At 37.4% G+C, this 8,311-nt stretch overlaps 2 long non-coding RNA genes across 3 annotated transcripts in view; one reads left to right on the plus strand and one right to left on the minus strand.

Annotated features, from left to right (window-relative positions):
- LOC121034440 (uncharacterized) overlaps positions 1–1,050 on the minus strand; it is a 41,541-nt gene extending 40,491 nt beyond the window's left edge. For both annotated transcript variants that reach the window (XR_005792428.1, XR_005792429.1), the window contains exons 1-2: positions 959–1,050; positions 402–492 (exon numbers count right to left, since the gene is read on the minus strand). This is a non-coding gene — a long non-coding RNA (uncharacterized LOC121034440). The remainder of the gene's footprint in view (positions 1–401; positions 493–958) is intronic.
- Positions 1,051–1,208: 158 nt separating this feature from the next.
- Positions 1,209–8,311, plus strand: part of LOC121034441 (uncharacterized) — an 18,156-nt gene continuing 11,053 nt past the window's right edge. The window contains exon 1 of the long non-coding RNA XR_005792430.1: positions 1,209–1,298. This is a non-coding gene — a long non-coding RNA (uncharacterized LOC121034441). The remainder of the gene's footprint in view (positions 1,299–8,311) is intronic.

The raw sequence follows: 8,311 nt of genomic DNA on the forward strand, positions 1-8,311 counted from the left end.
GAAGGAAGGAAGGAAGGAAGGAAGGAAGGAAGGAAGGAAGGAAGGAAAAGAGGCAGGAGGGAAGGAAGAATGGAAGAAAAAGTGCAGGAGAAAAAAGGAAAGAGAGAGAACCATAGAATGTTGATAAACTGTGTGATGACTACATACAAATTTATTTTTCTGATCTCTCTACTTTTACAAACATTTGAAGAATTCCATCATATATATATATATATATACATATATATATCATATGTGATATATATATATGACTATATATGACATGTATATGACTATATATATGATATATATATGACTATATATAAGATATATATCTTAAGATATATATAAGATAAGATATATATCTTAAATGTAGATATCATATATATAATATATATATCTTAAATGCAGACATATCTTACCATAATTCAAACCATCACGATCACCTGTAATTCTTCAATGGCTTCCAACTGTACTTCCAGCATCCTCTCTTGTCCTCCTACCCTCTTCTCACTAGACTTAAACCAAGATATCCCTTTAATATTTAAATTGAATCATGTCACCATGGATTAAAATCTCCAATGGAAACCCTAAAGTCTTTGAAAAACTTCCACCCTTTGGTCTATAACATGACCGTAAGTGAACTGGCATCCCCCTATCTCATAGGCTTCATTTTCTAACACTCTCTGCAATAGCCTCTTCTTATTATTTGTGGTAAAGTCCAAACCTATCCCCAAATCAGGGCCTACTACATGCATTTTACCTGGAAACACTCTTATCTATCTCTTTGACTTCTTCCATCATACAGGTTTCATTGGAGAAGCCTTCTACCTTATTAAAATAGCCATCGACCCCTCCCTAACTAATTTGAATTCTCTTTTACCTTCCAGTGTTTTATTTTCTTCAGAGCATTTACTTGTGGCCTTGTGTTTTTTTTTTTTCCACTAGAAAGTAAGACTACACATAAATGGAAACTAACCTCTCTTATTCCTTACTTCATTTTCAGTCCTTAAAATAGAAGCAGAGCAGAGGAGTGGAAAGTAAAAAGAAAAGAAAGAAAGAAAGAAAGAAAGAAAGAAAGAAAGAAAGAAAGAAAAGAAAGAAAGAAACAATAAGCAGGAGCTAGCATATTTAAAATAAGTATACAGAGATATTCTAAAAGAATTCTAAAACATAAAGATTTCTGTGAGGTCAAAGAAGCAGAATGCTGATAGTTATAAGAGAGCTCTATAGAGCTAAAGTCCAAGAGGGGTGAAAAAAATAACAGTTCACCATGATTCAGTTCACCAGACTCTTATGGAGCCCTTACTGGATAAAAGGTGTGATATGATATTAGGAATTAGGGGTATAGAAATGTCTAATGCAAATTCCTTTATACTCAGTGACAATATTGGTGAGGTTAATAATAGGCTTACCTGCTAACCAGTATTGATCATTTCCCATATTCTGGGCCCTCTTCTAAGGACTCCACATATATTTTCCCATTGGCTTTTTTTCTCACAACACTATGAAGTAAGTTCTATTCGTCTTCAATTAAAAAAAAAAAAAAAAAGGAAATTGAAATTCAAGGCAACAGTGACTCAGAGCCAGTGGGCAAAATACTTGTAGACAGCGACCGATGTAAAAGACAGTGTTAGTGAAGTATTTGCTAAATCCCTCTGTAGGATTGAAAGAATAGGAATGATTTATCAGGACATGTCAGGGAAGGCCTCATAGATGAAGCAGGCAGCATTTGGTCTGGGCCTGCTGGGATGAGAAAGGTACTGCTACCTGGAGACTGGGGTAATGGAAGGCCATGAGTACATTACAGAGATGTCAAAACGCAGTTGAGTGCTTAACTGCTGGAGCTATAGAATCTGCTAGTGCTCAAAGTTGGGATCCCATCGTGATATGTACCAGTTCTATGACCCTATAAGCAAGGTCTTAGCCCCAGTTCCCCATCGGGCTGTATTAAGAATTAAGTAAACCTTGCATGTGAAGCCCAGTACCTAGTGCATGGGAATCACTGATTTTTTTTTTTTCCAGCTGTTACTCCTTCCAATTTGGGAACAGTAAGTATAGTAAGCATATCACCAAAGAAGTCTGGTGTGATAGAAGTCTGTAAAAAGTAATCTGAGATAAGTTCATTGTAAGTAGTGAATGCGAAAAGCTTGGACTCTGTTTCAGATTCACATAAAGGGGAATGAGTGTACAGGGGAGGAGATCCTAGGAAGCTGTGGTTTTAAGATGAACTCAAAAGGGCACCTCAAAGTGTTAAATCTTATTTTTTATCATTATTATTAAGTAAAGTTCGTGGCTAAATAAAACAAAACCTCATTAAGAGTCAAAAAAGCTCCCTGACAGAGGTCTTCTGTAGAAGGTCTCAAAGTAATGGTGATATTTTTAGAAAGAGCACCCTCCAATTTATTTTTGGAAATATCACTCAAGTAACAATGGGGAGAATGGATGAAGGGAGGTGAAACTTGGGTCAGGGGGTCATTTTGAATGTTTTTGGAATCAAGCAAGTAGTGAACCCCTGAACAAGGAGTTGCAGACAATTTTAGAAGACGAGGGCGAATGGACAAGCACTGGTTAAAAAAGATAAATAAAAAAAAAGAGAAAATATATATATATATATATATATATATATATATATATATATATATGGCAGAACCAAAACTGAAAATTAGAAAAATAAAATTCAGACACTGGTTTTGATAAAAATTAATTCAGAATTTCCAAAAGTTATGAAGTTATCCAAAACAACACTTAGGGCAACTGGATTTACTCCAGAAGACCTGCACATCATTCAGGGCCTAAAGTTGGTGACATTGGTGGCAAGTCTGAGAATGTTAAGACCTCCTATCCCAGGGTGCTGTTGGTGACTTTGCTGCAATATATCTCATACAGCTAAGAAGACAGACAAATAGGCATTAGAATGTCAGAGTCAAGTATCAGAGACTGGCATTCAGGAAAGGTGATGGGGGGTAACCAATTAAGACTTCCTGCATAGTACATCATATTCTTTTATATCACAGCAGAAAAGTCTATCTCTGAAGCTTCATAATCCTGCGTTTTCCGTGGAAGCATTTACGGAAACAATTCTTCCCAACAGACCGCGCTGAGTACCACTGTGCAAATGATTGTACTGTAGGCCATGTGGGTGATTTCAAGAACAAAGTCCCGGCCTCTTACCTACATGGTTTCTAGCCCTGAATTGTCCAATATGATAACTACTAGACACGTCCAACTCCAAACTGAGATGTGCTATAAATGTAAAAGTCACTCCAGAATTCACAGATGTACAATGAAAAAAAACAAAGGAAGTATCTTATTAATGTTTTTATTTGCAGTGCATTGAAATAATAGTGTATTGGATATATTGAGTTAAAATATACTGTTAAAATTGATTTATCCTATTTCTTGTTTACTTTTCTAATGTGGCTACTTGAAAAACATTGCACCTGGCTTTCATTTGTGGCTCATTATATTTCTATTGGATGGTGCTGCTCTAGACTCTGGCCAATTAGACTTCCCGCTGCCCCCTAGTGTAATTGGCATTTCAATGGCTTCATGTCTCACCCCATGCTCATTTGTCAAAACCTACCTATTCCTGAAACCCATGTGAAAGGACGTTGCTTCAATTTATTATTTTATGAAGTCTCTAACTACATATGATATTCTTGAACTTCTCTCTTGAACTTCTAGAGGAATTTATTTGTCCTTATAATGTATTTATCATAGCTCTTTATGTTTTTGTTCTAATTTATTTTACCAGAATATAAATTCTTTGAAGGCAGTCATGTATATAACACATTTTTATGACCCACAGAGACTAGCACAGTGCTTAAGTTTTCTTTCTTCTGAATTTAAGTCATTCAAGAACCCTATAATCTATTATGGAGTCGTGATGCTTCCTGGATCCCAGAAATTCTGATACATAAAGGGAAGAAACTTATCCCTTTGTTTCTGCTTTTGTGATAGGATAGCTACTAATGTAGACTGTCAGCAGCTTTGTACGGCATGGGGCGGGGTGGGGGGGGGGGAAGGATGGGAAAAAAAGAGTTCCTAGGAATAGGGAAGCTTAGACTTGGAACAGAGAGACTTGGAACTTCTCTAAAAGAAAAGCTAATAAAATGTGTATCCATGTACAAAACATGAGAGACAGAGACAGACGGACAAAGGTCAAAAAATGCTGATTTGTTGTTTTTGCTAGGGAATAGCACACAGTCCAATTGGTCATATTTCAGATGTACTACTCAAAGTAAGCTAACTCCTGTAACATGTAACCTTCAACTTTCAATGGCTTGATGAAATAAAAGCCTAACATTATTTTTCCTGTACAGTACAATCCAATGTGGAGAATCAGAAGTTGAAGGGATGCTTGCTCTACATAGTCATTCAAGGTCCTAGACGCCCTTCATTTTGTGTCTTCTCCCTCTGTTAGGTCACAGGAGAACTTGCCATCCAGCTAGTGCAAGAGGAAAAAGAGAGATTGGGAAGTTTATTAATGGGTCAGTTCTGGAAGTGTCATGTGTCACTTTTATTTACATCTTATTGAACCAAACCTAGTCATGTGGCCACATCCCACTTTAAAGGAAGGGTGGGAAATGCAGCCTAGATGTGGGTTAAAGAGGAGATCAAGTGTGTTGGTCAATACTGGAGTCTCCAGCACAATAGAGCACATGTAGGATAGGGCTTTGATCATTTGTTCTTTCATTCATTCCTTTAAGACAGGATTTCTCAACCGTTGACATTCTTGGGCTGGACAACCCTTTGCTATACAGGGTTATTCTCTGCCTTGTAGGAAATTAACCAGCATCTTGGCCTCTACCTTAATGTGCCAGCACCACTGCCTCCCACCCCAGTCACGTCAATAAAAAATATCTTCAAATATTTCCATTTGCCCTGGGGGTAGTGCTGGAGGGGATCACCCCTGGTTTGATGTCATATTCCTTTATTCAGTATTTTCCAAATGTCATGAAATATCTCCTATTTGTTAGGGTGGTAGAATTACAGAATTCTTTATTTGATGACATCAGGAGGTTTTTGGTTGTTGTTGTTTTTTTTCCTTCCTGATCCTTTATACACAGCTGTCCCTCAAGCATCACAGCAAGGAGAAACCAACTGTAGACAACAGGTCTAATCTCAATTTTCAGCCCATTTATTTGCCTGCATGTAATATTTATCTCCACTTTCATCTCTCTGGATCTCCTGTCTCATATTCAATCACTGGCCTCTAGATTATCTTCTATTTTTAAATCCCTTTAGTCATCTCATCCTGGAATATTGAGTTCACCTTCTCACAACTCTTAAATCTACATGCTTAGTCCAACATAATCTTTCTCCTATTCTCTAACAGAGAATAGGAATCGTACAGGAACTAAAAGCATCATACGTACACCAAGTACGTAAAAAAAAAAAAAAAAATGGCACTCATGTTGTCATTTCCACATCCTGTGCCCTTGGTAGACATTGCTAATCAGCCTTGATACTCTTCCCCCCTGAGCCTGGAGTCCGCCACTGAATCAAGGAAGTATTTGAAACAGTCACTATTGATTGAACAGGGTTGTAACAAGAGATTAAAATGATTCGGTCTCTGAGTTCTGGTCCCACTCCTTCATTTCAGAGAAAAGGAAACTGAGAACCAGATTATGAAATGGATTGCTCAGGCCACATAGAATTTTGACATTTTGGCCTTTTGTTTCTTCTCTCGTTCCTGTGGTAAGAATTAACAACGAGGCTTGCCCAAGTCCTGTGGAAATGAAGCCTTGAAAAAGGTTGCTAAAAGCAGGACAGTTGCTTAGGAGTGTGTTAGGATGAACTTGAGCTCAGGCAGATTCTTTTTTCTCTGCTTTTTTGAACAACAAAGTACACTCTAGTATATTGAGCAGAGATTGGAGGGGTATAATTACCCCCACCACGCTGGTTTTTTAAGAGATCAAAGAAAAAGGAAGATTCTGAATACTAACTAAATGCCTGAATTTAAAATTCAAGAAAAATGCCACATGAAAATAGGGTTAACTGCAGGAGAATTCGCCAAGGGTGAATGTGATATGTATATTTGAATGATAGGATTTGAGATTCAATGTTAGGCAGAGTCTTTTTAGGGAAAAAAAAAGCATCAGTGTCTGGTGGGAAATCAGAGGCTGTTTATGCTTTATCATTTGTATACAATAAAGTACATTGGGAAGACAAATTGACCCTGGTTCATTTTCTCATCTGGGTTTTATTTCTCTACTTTCAGCTTTCCTGGCCAAGGCTCATACCATCCATGTTTATGTGAAATGGGCCAGTGCGCCCATCTTGCCTTTCGATAATTATAGGTCTCCCCAGGAAAATGGCTTTACAGAGGGATTTTATACAGGTTTTAAAGATTTTATTATGAAGGATTCAGCTCTTCCACAATTATTAGTTTTAAAAGGTGCTTTGTAGCCGCTGCTGGTAGAACAGATATTGATCCCTTTACAATGGGAAGCCTAACTCTCATATACCCACGTGAGTGCTGTACTTTGGCATCTTTTAAACTGATATAAGAATGCAGTGAAGCAAAATGATCATTTTCCTTGTTGGAAGGCCTTATATCCCCACTAATGATGACAGAATAAACTTAGACCCGTGGGCAATAGTAACCACAAATTTCACTTTGGTTTTAGCAGTTACACTGGAGGCTGTAATGAACTTCACACAGTTGCATGGCGTTTGCTCAAGAGGCAATTGCTAAACTTGTTAAATAGACAACATTCTAAGTATCTTTTCACTCAGTCATCTCCTCTCCATCATCTCTGCCTTAGCTACCACCTCCTTTGGTGACTCAGCTTCCCAGTGGTTATCTCTTTGGCTTGTTTGCTTCCCTGTTGTAATTATTTAGTGCCAGGATCTCCCTTGCTATAGGAGTGAATCCAAACTGTACCATATGTATTCCAAACCCCTGGCACTCTGGTTCATATATACTTTGTGTCTTAACTTTCTCTCACATGAACCACATGAACCTCATGAACCAGGCTAACAAATTAACAAACATAGCATATCTCATTTGGCAGAATAAAACAATTTATGGTGTGTATTTCAATGCAGCTATATGGTCCAAAAAATGGCATGGAAGTTTTAGAGCCAGCCTGATTATATCTATATCATCTATATCTGTATCTATATCTATCTACATCTATATTTTTAATTTTTTTGTTTCTTCGCTTGGTGAATGGCCTTGAGAAAATCATTTAACTTATCAGAATCATACGTCCTAAAATGAGCATAATGGTGAAGAGAAACAGATGTAAGGGGCCAGACGCAGTGGCTGGTGTATCACTGCTATGCCATTAAAAAAGGGAACTATATTTCCTGGACAGTGCTGGAGCCCAGGCAAAGGTAGGGGGGATGCCACAGGGCTGGAAGAGTATTGGCAGAAGGTAGGAGCTTAGGCTGGAGGTGATGGAGACCACTGAAGATTTTTGAACACCAGAGCAACATGGTCAGAGAAATACATGGTCAGGTGGCTCTGAAAGACAGGATAGGGAAGGGACAAGATAGAGATTTGGAGACCAGTTAGAGGCTGTTATAATAATCCAGGTAAGAGTTAACAAGGGGACTGAGGTGTTTATCATGGAAATAAAAGTCCAGATGTGAGAAAGACTGCAGCTGTTCTAAGGGAATGAACATTTAGTCAATTATTACTATGTGGAGAACACTGTACTTTTTGTTAATTATTGCTGTGTTCTGGCTTGTAAGCCCAGTAATTATTTTGATGTTTAGACAAGAAAAGTTTCTCTCATCCAAAGCAAATTTTGTTAGCAAATATGGTCAGGTGACTTTTCTATGGCCACCCTACAGTCAATGTTGGAACCAAGATTAGAATGTAGATTGGTTCAAAAAATAGAACTACCCTATGATCCAGCAATCAAACTACTGAGTATTTAACTCAACAAATACAAAAACACCAATTCAAAGGGATATATACACCCCTACATTTATTGCAGCATTATTTCCAATAGCCAAACTATTACTCAGCCATAAAAAAGTATGAAATCTTTACCATTTGCAATGACATGGAAAGAGCTAGAAAGTATAATGCTGAGCGAAGTAAATAATTCAGAGAAAGACAAATGCCATACGATTTCATTTATATGTGGAATTTAAGAAACAAAACAAATGAGCAAAGGAAAAATAAAAGAGAGAGAGATACAGACCAAGAAACAGACTCCTTAACTATAGAGAACAAACTGATGATCCCATCACCAGAGGGGAGGTGGGTGTGGGAATGAGTGAAATAGGGGATGAGGATTAAAGAGGGCACTTGTAATGATGAAAAAATAAAATAAAATAAAATAAAATAAAATAAAATAAAATAAAATAA

Source organism: Herpailurus yagouaroundi, unplaced genomic scaffold (assembly GCF_014898765.1).
Source record: "Herpailurus yagouaroundi ecotype Mexico unplaced genomic scaffold, PumYag 160, whole genome shotgun sequence".
Taxonomy (NCBI): domain Eukaryota; kingdom Metazoa; phylum Chordata; class Mammalia; order Carnivora; family Felidae; genus Herpailurus; species Herpailurus yagouaroundi.